Genomic DNA, 11513 nt, shown 5'->3' on the forward strand with positions numbered 1-11513 from the left:
CGGCATCTCACACAGTGTAGGTTCCTGTGCTGGAGAAACCAAAGGGTCTCAAACCGGCCACTGGGTGTGCCAGCTCCCAAGTCACATGGCCATGGAAGCTTGCAAACATCAGTTACAACTGGTAGAACTTCACAGGCTCAAGGGAGCCGATCAATGCCACCCTTCCGTGCACCCATATTCCTGGGGGAAAGCTGTCAAGATCTGGTGAGTGGGGCCGGCGCTGTGGCCTAGCAGGTAAAGCCTTTGACACCAGAATCCCATGTGGGCGCCGGTTTGAGTCCCGGCTGCTCCTCTTCCCATCCAGCTCTCTGCTGTGGCCTGGGAAAGCAGTGGAAGATGGCCCAAGTCCTTAGGCCCCTGCACCCCCTTGGGAGACAGACCTGGAAGAAGCTCCTGGCTTAGGATTGGCACAGCTCCAGCCATTGCAGCCATCTGGGGAGTGAACCAGCGGATGGAAGACTTCTCTCGCTCTCTCTCTCCTCTCTCTGTCTCTATCCTCTCTCTCTCTTTCTCTCTCTCTCTCTCTCTCTCTGCCTTTCAAATAAATAAATAAATCTAAAAAAAAAAAAAAGCCAGAAACTCCAAAGTGCGACAGAGATGAGAGACACCAGAGACGCCTTGTTAACCAGTGTCTTAACTGCTAAACTAAATGCCCACCCCTACTTTACTGATCTTTCTATTTATTATCTCCTTTTGTTTCATTTTTTCAGGTTTACTCTTCTTTAAACAAATCTTTTTTAAAGTGTTTTTATTAGCTGTGAAGCAGAGTTTCAGAGAGAGAGAGGCAGAGAGACAAAGACAAAGGTTTTCCATCCACTGGGGCAGGGCTGATCCGCAGCCAGGAGCCAGGAGCCAGGAGCTCCAGGTGGAGGGGGATCGTGGCCAGGGCCGCGCCCCCTGGACTCAGTAGATGAGAAGGCACCTGCTCCGGCTCCCACCCCTGCTGGCCAACAAGCCTCCTTGGCTGGTGGCTGCACCACTGGGCCTCTGGCCCGTCTTCACACTGCCTCACTGTGACAGCATGTACAGTTCCCCTAGGCGCCCAGGGGATCTCCCCAACTCAAGATCATTATGTTAATCGTTTCTGCAAAGTCCCTCTTTTCCAGGGTGACATTTACAGGATCCAGGCACTAGGGTGGGGACATTTTGGGGCCCTTTCCATCCTCTTATTGAAATGACCGAATCATCATCTTCCCCTACAATGAAAGACAGGGTCATCATTAAGAAGAAAAAATGGAATGATGTATATTTATATGAAACATGTCAAAGATATACTTTTATGAGATTTAAAGTATGCTATAGAACAATAGGCGTAGTATTACTGCACTCTATAATTTACAGATATTATACCTGACTTACATGTATTTTAAAATATGTCTGAGGGGCTGGCGCTGTGGTGTAGCAGGTAAAGCCGCTGCCTGCAGTGCCGGCATCCCATATGGGCACTGGTTCGAGTCCCGGCTGCTCCACTTCCCATCCAGCTCTCTGCTATGGCCTGGGAAAGCAGTGGAAGATGGCCCAAGTCCTTGGGCCCCTGCACCCACATGGGAGACCCTGAAGAAGCTCCAGCTCCGGCCATTGTGGCCAATTGGGGAGTGAACCAGTGGGTGGAGGACCTCTCTCTCTCTCTCTCTCTCTCTCTCTGCTTCTCCTTCTCTCTCTGTGTAACTCTGACTTTCAAATAAATGAATAAATATTTAAAATATATATATGTCTGAATAGAGTCATGACAGCAGCAATACTTTTCTCTGGAGAATGAAATTGGGGATGGGCTAGGAAGAGGAAAGAATTTACCTTTCCTTTATATATATATATATATTCATTTATTTATCATTTATTTGAAAGGTAGAGTTAGAGAGAGAGAGATCTTCCACCTGCTGGTCATGCCCCAAATGGACCAAACAGCCACGACTATTCGGAACCCGGGTCTCCCAGGTGGGTTCAGGGCCCAAGCACTTGGGCCGTCTTCCACTGCCTTCCAGGTGCACGAGCAGGGCGCTGGATCGGATGTGGAGTGGCGGGACTTGAACCAGCACTCATCTGGGATGCTGGCATTACAGGTGGCGGCTTAACCTGCTTCTCCAAGAACACCGGCCACGATGCTTTTTACTTTTTACACTGCTCGTGCTCTTTGAAGCTCATAGATGGGTTTCTGTTGTTGTGTTACAATGCATGTGAAAGTTTTTAGTTACAAAATATTTTCTGTATGCCCTGATCCTGCCAAGCAGGTCTCTGCGTTTTCCCAGTGGGAAGCAGAACACAACTTCCAGCGCCCTCTGCAGGGCTGTGGTTGAACCTGCAGGGATAACTCAGGATGGGGAGGGCACAAGCGGCTGGTGCCTCGGCTCGCAGTGAGCAGGTGCGAGCGGTGAAGTCTCACACTCCCGGCCACGCCAGGCCGTGTGTCTTCGCAGCGGGGGGAGCCTGAAGGAGTCACTTCGGGTGCTTGCCGTCCGCTTGGCCCGGCGCCATAGCAGGCCTCCTGGGTTCTGGGTCGGATGCTGCCTGACTCCCACGGAAGATTCTTCCCCATTCTGGGCCCGAGTTTCATCAGCCGCGAGACGAAGCATGGAGCTAGGACCGCTGAGGTCCCTTCTGGCTCTCACATTCTATCGTTCTGGGCGCACGGACGTGGGATTCAGATTTGCGCCTGTCAGTCAACACTCTTCCCTTGAGGACGGAAGTCTGAATGGACTTGAGGTTTGCATGCAGAGCCGTCACTCCCTGCATGACTGTGCTAGCGGACGAGACTTTTGTAGGGATCTGTAAGATCTCATCTAACAGGCTTGTGTTCCTGTGGCAAAGGATGCAGGTTCACAGAGGAAAGGCCATGTGAACTACGGTGAGGAGGCAGCCACAGTGAGCCCAAGAGGGCGGCCTCAGCCTGCAAGACCTTGACCTTGACTCCAGCCTCTGGATATGGAAAATAAATCCCTGTCACCCAAGCCACGTGGCAGGTATTTTGTTATGTCAACCCAGCCAGCTGAGACAGGATTCAGAAGCCAACAGTGGGAACTGGTGCTGTGGCATAGCAGGTAAAGCTGCCGCCTGCAGTGCCAGCATCCCATATGGGTGCCGGTTCAAGTCCCAGCTGCTCTACTTCTGATCCAGCTCTCTGCTATGGCCTGGGAAATGGTGGAGGATGGCCCAAGTGCTTGGGCCTCTGCACCCACGTGGGGGACCTGGAAGAAGCTCCTGGCTCCAGATCGGAGCAGCTCTGGCCATGGCGGCCAATTGGGGAGTGAACCAGCAGATGGAAGACCTCCCTCCCTCTCTCTGCCTCTGCCTCTCTGTAACTCTGCCTTTCAAGTAAATCTTTAAATTAAAAAAAAAAAAAAAGCCAACCGTGGAGCTAAGAATTTCATTTGGAAATGTTCAAGAGGTTTTGCAGGATAAACAAACATTGAAATTTTTTCTGGCATCATAAAAACTCTGTGTAGACATACTGTCTTACAGATTTTGACCATTAGAATAGGTTGTCAAAATTGTGCAATTTTTAAAAATTGTTTATTTGTTTATTTTCATCTACTAGAAAGGCAGAAAGGGAAGGAGAGAGAGAGAAATGTCTCCCTCCCACTGGTTCACTCCCAAATGACTGCAACAGCCCGGGCTGGGCCAGGCTGAAGCCAGGAGCCCGGGGCTCCATCCGGGTCTCACAGCTGGGTGGCAGGGCACTTGAGCCACGATGCATCAGCGGGAAGCTGGATAGTCAGTGACTGGGAGGAACTGGCCCTCTAGGGGATTGGGCCACAATGCCCGCCACAATGCCCGCCCCAGAATCTGTGTGATTTTTGATAGTCTCAAGATTTACTGTTCTCAACAACCCAGTGTGGGAGGAGGAATTATGTCGCTCCCCCTCTTCGTGGAGGAACGACACTAAGCCCTGCCTAGGCTTCATATCCGAGTCACGGCACCATTATGTCGCTCCCCGTCTTCGTGGGGGAACGACACAGGACCCTGCGCTGTTCTTTCGTCTGCTCGGCCCTCCCCGGGTTTGCTGCTGGTTCTTCCCGGGTTGGCTACTCTCCCTTCCACCTCCGTGGAAGGGCAGTTCCCCCTGGCCGCATTCCCCACTTCCGCAGGGGAGCGGCACACCGCCGGCCGGTTCTCTCGGGGGCTGCACGGGTTCCCTTAGATGTTCCCCATAGATGTTCCTGGTGCATGCCGTCTCTCTCCTCCTTTATAGTTCTCCTCCGCCAATCCCAACTCGGCTGCCCACACGCCGAGTACGCTGCTCTCCTCCAATCAGGAGCAAGTCCTACAGTTTATCAGTTGAACTGGAGGCAGCTGTGCGGAAGCTGTTTACTTCTCTCCCAGCGCCATATTGTGGGAGAGCAGATGCATAGAATAAGTCTTAATTCCAGTAACAGTCTAGTCCGGTTTGCTCCCCACAGAATTATAATGACACCGTGGAGTAGTGCCAAGTTGGGACCAGGGTTAAACCAGGTACTTAACCTGCATGCGTCTGAGTGCCTTTTTTTTTTTTTCTTTTTTGACAGGCAGAGTGGACAGTGAGAGAGAGACAGAGAGAAAGGTCTTCCTTTGCCGTTGGTTCACCCTCCAATGGCCACCGCAACCGGCGCACCGCACTGATCTGAAGCCAGGAGCCAGGTGCTTCTCCTGGTCTCCCATGGGGTGCAGGGCCCAAGCACTCGGTCCATCCTCCACTGCACTCCCTGGCCACAGCAGAGAGCTGGCCTGGAAGAGGGGCAACCGGGACAGAATCCGGCGCCCCGACCGGGACTAGAACCCAGTGTGCCGGCGCCGCAAGGCGGAGGATTAGCCTAGTGAGCCGCGGTGCCGGCCCTGAGTGCCTTCATGCCTGACTCCGGGGTCCACTGTGGGGACGCAGAGAAAGGAGAGCCTGTGTGTGAAGACACGGGGCCCCGTGACACCTGCGCTGTGGCTACTGTCCCTGCTGCATCACCAGCCGTCCTTTCCCAGGGCTCCTGAGAACCACGTCACTCTGGAGAGGAGGTCGGACTTGATAATAAAATATTTTTGCGGTGGAATCTGAACTTGGCCGCTGGAGGGCTGCGCTCCCGCTGGAGCCCGGGAGTGGCTGCTGGAACAGCTGGGGAAACCTGGGCTCCAAGGACGGCCTGCCCGGTCCCCGGTCCCTGCGCCACGCCGGCCTCTCCCCACGAGCAGCGCTGCTCCAGCTGCGCCTCCTCACTGCACGCACACTCCACATCTCCCATCTCTGCGACAGCTCGATAGAGTCGGCGGCGCAAGATGTCCATCACTGCTGTACAGGCGAGGGAACTGGCGTCTCATCTAGTGTCACTTAGCAGGTGGCAGAGCTGAGCCAGCTCTGAGTCCCAGGGTCTCCTCTCTCTCTCTCTCTCTCTTTTTTTTTTTTTTAATTGTTTTTAAGAGATTATTTATTTATTTGAAAGTCAGAGTTACAGAGGGGGTTGCGGGAAAGAGAGGTCTTCCATCCACTGGTTCACTCCCCTGATGGCCACAACAGCCAGGGCTGGGTCAGGCTGAAGCCAGGAGCTTCCTCCAGGTCCCCCACATAGGTGGCAGGGGCCCAAGCACTTGGGCCACCCTCCACTGTGTTCCCAGGCTCATTAGCAGGGAGCGGGATTGGAAGTGGAGCAGCCGGGACTTGAACCGGCGCCCACACCGCAGGCAGTGGCTTCACCCACTACACCACAGCGCTGGCCCCATGGAGAGGTTCTAACACCTGCAGGTTTGCCTCGAGAGTGCTTCTTGCTGGTATTCTGATCAGAGAACAGATGTGAAGCCGCATGGGGGAACAGCCTACAATAAACATGTTGGGCTTAGGCAGTCAAGGTGCCTGTGTCCCACCTAGGCGTACCTGGGTGAATCCCCAGCTTCCTGCTAATGCAGACTGTGGGAGGCCGCAGGCGATGGCCACAGTGGTGGGTCCTCGCCGCCCACGTGGGAGACCTCGAGATTCCAGGCCCCAATTTCAGCACAGGCCAACCCAGCCCAAGTGGTTGTGAGTGTATGGGCAGTGAACCGGCAGATCAGAAAGCCGTCTCTCTCTCTCTCTCTCTGCCTTCTCTCCCTTTCAAATTAAAATTAAAGTAAAAGTCCCTTTTTTCATGCTATAAAAATGCATAAGGAGATCTTTCTCAACATGACAGTGGGTATCAGTGGCTGGGTTTGGAGTCTGGTCCAGTGTGTGCATTAAACACACCAAGACAACGTTTACAGGCAGTATTTTCTGTGTGATCACATTGGAAACAACTGAATGCAAACAGGAAACCAAAGGAAAAAATAAAAACTGGCAGCTAAGCGAGGAAGGCTTCACAAGGGAGAAAAGAGGAAAAGGAAAGGGAGTGGGGGGTGCAGGAGAGAGGGAGAAAAGATCATTTCTGAATTTGCAGTCTCTACCGACCACTCCTGATGTGGGGGCTGTCCTTGAATGGACTTTGGCAAGTTGAGCCCTGGTTCCTCCACCAGGGGGCAGCAGGAGGAAGGCTGGTTGGGACACCCATCAGCCAAGTCCACATGTGTTTCCCTATTCAGCCACCAGAGGGTGGTGTATCCCATCCAACCCAACCAGCTTTGGGGAAGCCCCGGTGCAGGGTGGCCACGAGTCCACCCCGAAGGTGGTGGCAAGGTATTTACACGAGTGATTGTGACTCAAGAAGGCATGAGCCTCGCAGCTGTGCGTGAGCGATGTCTCCAAGGCCGGCTGGGAATTCGTACTGTGCAGAGATGTGCGTGGCCGGCCGGAGGAAGCTTCCAAAGGCAGGACGTAACAGAAGGGAATATGGAGCGAGCTGCTGTTACAGTTGTCTTATTTGTTCCACACCCACAGAGTGCTTAGTGGGGATTGGCCACATATGGAATAACTGGATCCTAGACGTGAGCTGTTTAAGAAGAATCAAGCCCATGTTTAGAACTTCTCGGGGAGCAGGGTCAGCTTGCTTGCCACCTCTCACTTCTCTCACTGTGCTGTTCGGTTCCATGATCAACAGCATGAATTGCAGCCTGCTTTTTCATCACGTTTCTTTTCTTCCTCTTTATTTCTCCTGAACTGGCACGTCTAAACGCAATGACAGGGCTCCGGATATGGTGGCAAGGGCCGGGCTCCGCTGGGTGGTCCTGACATTTGGATGCAGCTTGGACCCTGAAGCTAAGGGGGAATTGTTCTCTGTGCTTCATCCACGTAGCTCTGCAGAAGCCGAGTTCATGCTAAAAGACAGAGGTCTGGGTGCTCACCCCCATCTGCGGCACAAATTCTCTGTTTGTTTTGAGAGACAGAGATCTGCTGCCTCACTCCCCAAATGCCCACCAATGGCCAGGGCTGGCCAGGCTGAAGCTGAGAGCTGGGAAGTCAATCCAAGTCTCCCATGTCGGCAGCAGGGACCCAAGCCTTAGAGCCATCGCTGCTGTCCCCAGTGTCAGAGCTAGCAGAAGGCTGGACAGAGTCAGGGCTCAAAGCCTGGCACTGCAACATGGGCTCTGGACATCCGGCCTGAAGCTTAACGGTCGGCCAAATGCCCACCTATGGATAGAAGTGGCTGGGGTGGGGTGATTTTGTTATCCGTGGCAGCATTTGAATTCTACCTTTTGTTCTTTGTGTGTTTTTTAAAAAGATTTACTTATTGATTTGAAAGTCAGACTTGCAGAGAGAGGGAGAGAGAGAGAAAGAGAGAGAGAGAGATCTTCCATCCATTGGTCCACTTCCCAGATGGTCACAACTGCTGGGACTGGGCCAGGCCAAAGCCAGGAGCCTAGAATTCCACTAGGGTCTCCCATGTGAGTGGCAGGGGCTCAAGTACATGGGTCACCTTCAGCTGCTTTCCCAGGTGCATTAGCAGGGAGCTGGATCGAACTGGAGCAGCTGGGACTTGAACCGGTGCCCATAAGGGATGCCGGTGTTGCACGCAGCGGCTTACCCCGCCGGCCCCTGTTCTTCGTGTTTAGTACATCTTTGTTGAAGTATACTTCATATGTCACAGTGTCCACTCGTACGTACATCATCCATAACTTTCAGTCAACCTAGAGCTGTGCAGTCGTCACCACATTCAGACATTAGAAGCCCCTCCCTCAGATGTCCTGTAACCTGCTCTCAGTCTCTCTACCCCTCACTCCCACGGCTCGTGCCAGGCTACCTCTGCTCTCTGTCGGGCTCAGTTTTCCTTCTCTGAACCTGGTGTACGAATGGGACCATCCTATATGCAGTTTCTTCGCGTCTGGTTCTTTCCAGTTAGCATAATGTTTCCAAGGCGTGTCTACGGCGGAGCAGACATCAGTCTTTTTGTGGCTGAATAGAATTCCACTATGTAGATGTACACTTTGTTTAGCAGCTCACCAACTAATGGGCACTTAGACCGTGTTCAGTCCTTGAGTAACACTGTGGCGAATGACTGCAGGCAAGCCTTCGTGATGTGAGAGACAACATGCACCGGCAATGGGGAGGGAGAGGGGGCAGATTTCATTCAGGCCACTGGAACAGGCCACAGGCTTATAATGGGAGCATCTCCAGGAAGGGAAGGGGGCCTGGGATTTTAGAGAGGCAGAAAAAGAGTCATCGCTCTTTTTGCCGCATCTACTGCGAGAATGAAGACCGTTCTCAGCAATCAGACGGTCGACATCCCAGAAAATGTCGACATCAGTCTGAAGGGGCGCACAGTCATTGTGAAGGGGCCCAGAGGAACCCTGCGGGGGGACTTCAATCACATCAATGTGGAACTCAGTCTCCTGGGAAAGAAAAAGAAGAGGCTCCGGGTTGACAAATGGTGGGGAAATGGAAAGGAACTGGCAACTGTTCGCACGATCTGTAGTCACGTACAGAATATGATCAAGGGGGTTACACTGGGCTTCCGTTACAAGATGAGGTCAGTGTATGCTCACTTCCCCATCAACGTGGTTATTCAAGAGAATGGGTCTCTTGTTGAAATTAGAAATTTCTTGGGTGAAAAGTACATCCGAAGGGTTCGGATGAGGCCAGGTGTTGCCTGTTCAGTGTCTCAAGCCCAGAAAGATGAATTAGTGCTTGAAGGAAATGACATTGAACTTGTTTCAAATTCAGCTGCTTTGATTCAGCAGGCAACAACAGTTAAAAATAAAGATATCAGAAAATTTTTGGATGGCATCTATGTCTCTGAAAAAGGAACAGTTCAACAGGCTGATGAATAAGACCTAAAAGTTATCCGGCTGCAGAAACAAGAACCCAGATTGTGTTTTGAGGTATTTTAATAATGCAATAAAAGATTATTGATTTGAAAAAAAAGAAAAGAAAAAGAGTCATCAGTGAAGCTTTTTTTTTTTTTTTTTTGAGTTTTGAATTTTATTTGCAAGGCAGAGGAATAGAGAGAGGACAGACAGAGGCAGAGAGAGATCTCCCATCTCTAAGCCACAAGAGCCAGCTCTGAGCCTGGAACCAGGAGCTCCACTGGGTGTCCCACGTCGGTGGCGGGGCCTAAGCACTTGGGTGTACATACGAGTGGACACTGTGCTCTGATATGTGCCTGCATGGCAGGTGGCAGCTTCACCCACTGTGCCCCAACCATGGCCCCTAATTCTAGTTTGTTTCTAGTGTGGATTCTCAGATTTTTTTTCTGCACAAAGGATTGTTTTACCTTGAACAAAAAGAATATTTCCTTTGAAATAAGGGGTCTTAAATTGTTTGTTTGCTCTGCCGTATGGTTCAGGCTAGACCCTCCGGTACCGAGCTGAGCGGGTGTGGTGAGAGTAAACAGGCCTGCCTTGCTCATCACTATAGCAGGAAAGCCTTCAGTCCCGTACTGTTGACTAGGACTGAGTTGTGGCCTGTCTGCAGGTGCCCTTGGTCAGTTTACGTAGTTTGTGGTTTTTTGTTTGTTTGTTTTTTGACAGGCAGATTTAGACAGTGAGAGAGAGAAAGAGAGAACAGAGAGAAAGGTCTTCCTTCTGTTGGTTCACCCCCCAAATGGCTGCTGTGGCCAGCACACTGCACTGATCCGAAGCCAGGAGCCAGGTGCTTCCTCCTGGGCTCCCATGGGGTGCAGGGCCCAAGCACTTGGGCCATCCTCCACTGCACTCCCGGGCCACAGCAGAGAACTGGCCTGGAAGAGGGGCAACCGGGACAGAATCCAGTGCCCCGACCGGGACTAGAACCCGGTGTGCCGGCGCCGCAGGCGGAGGATTAGCCTAGTGAGCCGTGGCACTGGCCTGTTTTTTTGTTTTTTTTTAATCATGAATTGGATCTGAGTGTTATCAGAGGCCTTCATTCCATCTATGGGGCTTTTCACGTTTATCCTGTTAACATCACATCAACCGACTCTGGGGTGTTAATCCTGCTTCCTAAGACACAGGAGGCATTCTGTACACTTGGTCATGTGTAGAATACTATGTTATGTTGCTGAATTCGGTCTGGTAATACTGTATTAAGGATTTCCGTGCCTAGCCCCGTGAGGAATGTCAGTCTATAGTTTTCTTGTGATGTCTTCGTCTTTGTTATCAGGGTGGCACCGGCCACACTGAATGAGTTGGGAAGTATTCCCTACTCTGTTTTCTGAAATAGTAAAGTGTTAGCATCAATTATTTTTAAAGCCTTATCCATTCACTTGAAAGGCAGAATGAGGTCTTCCATCCACTGGTTCACTCCCCGATTGGCCACAACAGCCAGGGCTGGGAGCCAGGAGCCAGGAGCTCCATGTGGGTCTCCCACGTGGGTGGCAGGAACCCGGATGCTCAAGTCATCACCTGCTGCGTCCCAGGCGCATCCCCAGGGAGCTGATGGGAAGCAGAGCGCGGGAACTGGAGCCTGCACTCTGCTGTAGGATGCGGGCATTCCCGGTGACGGCTTAGCCCGCGCGGGGGCATTCACGGGGCAGCTACCTGGCACGGGCAGTTCTTTGTAGCAAGGCTTGCAGCTGCTCACGGAACTCCCTTCCTCATTCCAGGACCATTCAAATCTCCTTTGTTTTTTTTTTGTTTTTTTGGTTTTTTTTTGTTTTTTTTTTTTCAACCAGCGACTTGTGCTGTTCCAGGCGCTTGTCCATTTGGTCTGTTGCGTCCTCTCCTGGTGTCCCCACTTCACTCTGTAAGGTCAGTCGCCGTGTCCCCTATTTCAGGTCCACGTCTGGGTCCCTCTTCTCTGGGCTGACCCAGCAGAGCTTCCTGGCTTCCTTGCGTGTCCGCCTCTGCCAGTCGGGCCTGAGTGGGCGTCTCGGGTCTGTTCCGCTCCTTGCTGTGCGTGCCCACAGTCTCTGGTCGACACGGGGCAGGCATGGTCTTAACATTCTTCAAGGAATTCCTTTGCTGCTTTACATGGTTGGAGGCCTGCTAATTTCAACTTGGCACCCAGGCTGATCCGGTTACAGTGGTGCCGAAAGAACCCCAGGCGTGATGACACCAGCGTGCCTCCTACCCCATGCAGCCATGGTCACGAGAGGAGGACACAGATGACCCCCAGCCGCTGTGCCTTTTACCTGGTGAACTCAGAGAGCTCTTGGGAAGTGACCAGCCATGGCAGCATTGCCTGGATTTCAAAACCAGGAGCCCACGCAGCTGCACTTGGCAGGTGCCGAACAGCTTCTGCT

The 11513-nt window shown here is 52.3% G+C and overlaps 1 pseudogene across 1 annotated transcript; it reads left to right on the top strand.

Annotated features, from left to right (window-relative positions):
* The first annotated feature begins 8500 nt into the window (after positions 1 to 8500).
* Positions 8501 to 9227, top strand: LOC100346036 (large ribosomal subunit protein uL6 pseudogene; annotated as a pseudogene). Its single transcript, XR_016232144.1, has one exon. The product of XR_016232144.1 is annotated as a large ribosomal subunit protein uL6 pseudogene (transcript).
* Positions 9228 to 11513: the final 2286 nt, after the last annotated feature.

Source organism: Oryctolagus cuniculus, chromosome 4 (genome assembly GCF_051225735.1).
Source record: "Oryctolagus cuniculus isolate XC-2025 breed Fujian yellow rabbit chromosome 4, ASM5122573v1, whole genome shotgun sequence".
NCBI lineage: Eukaryota > Metazoa > Chordata > Mammalia > Lagomorpha > Leporidae > Oryctolagus > Oryctolagus cuniculus.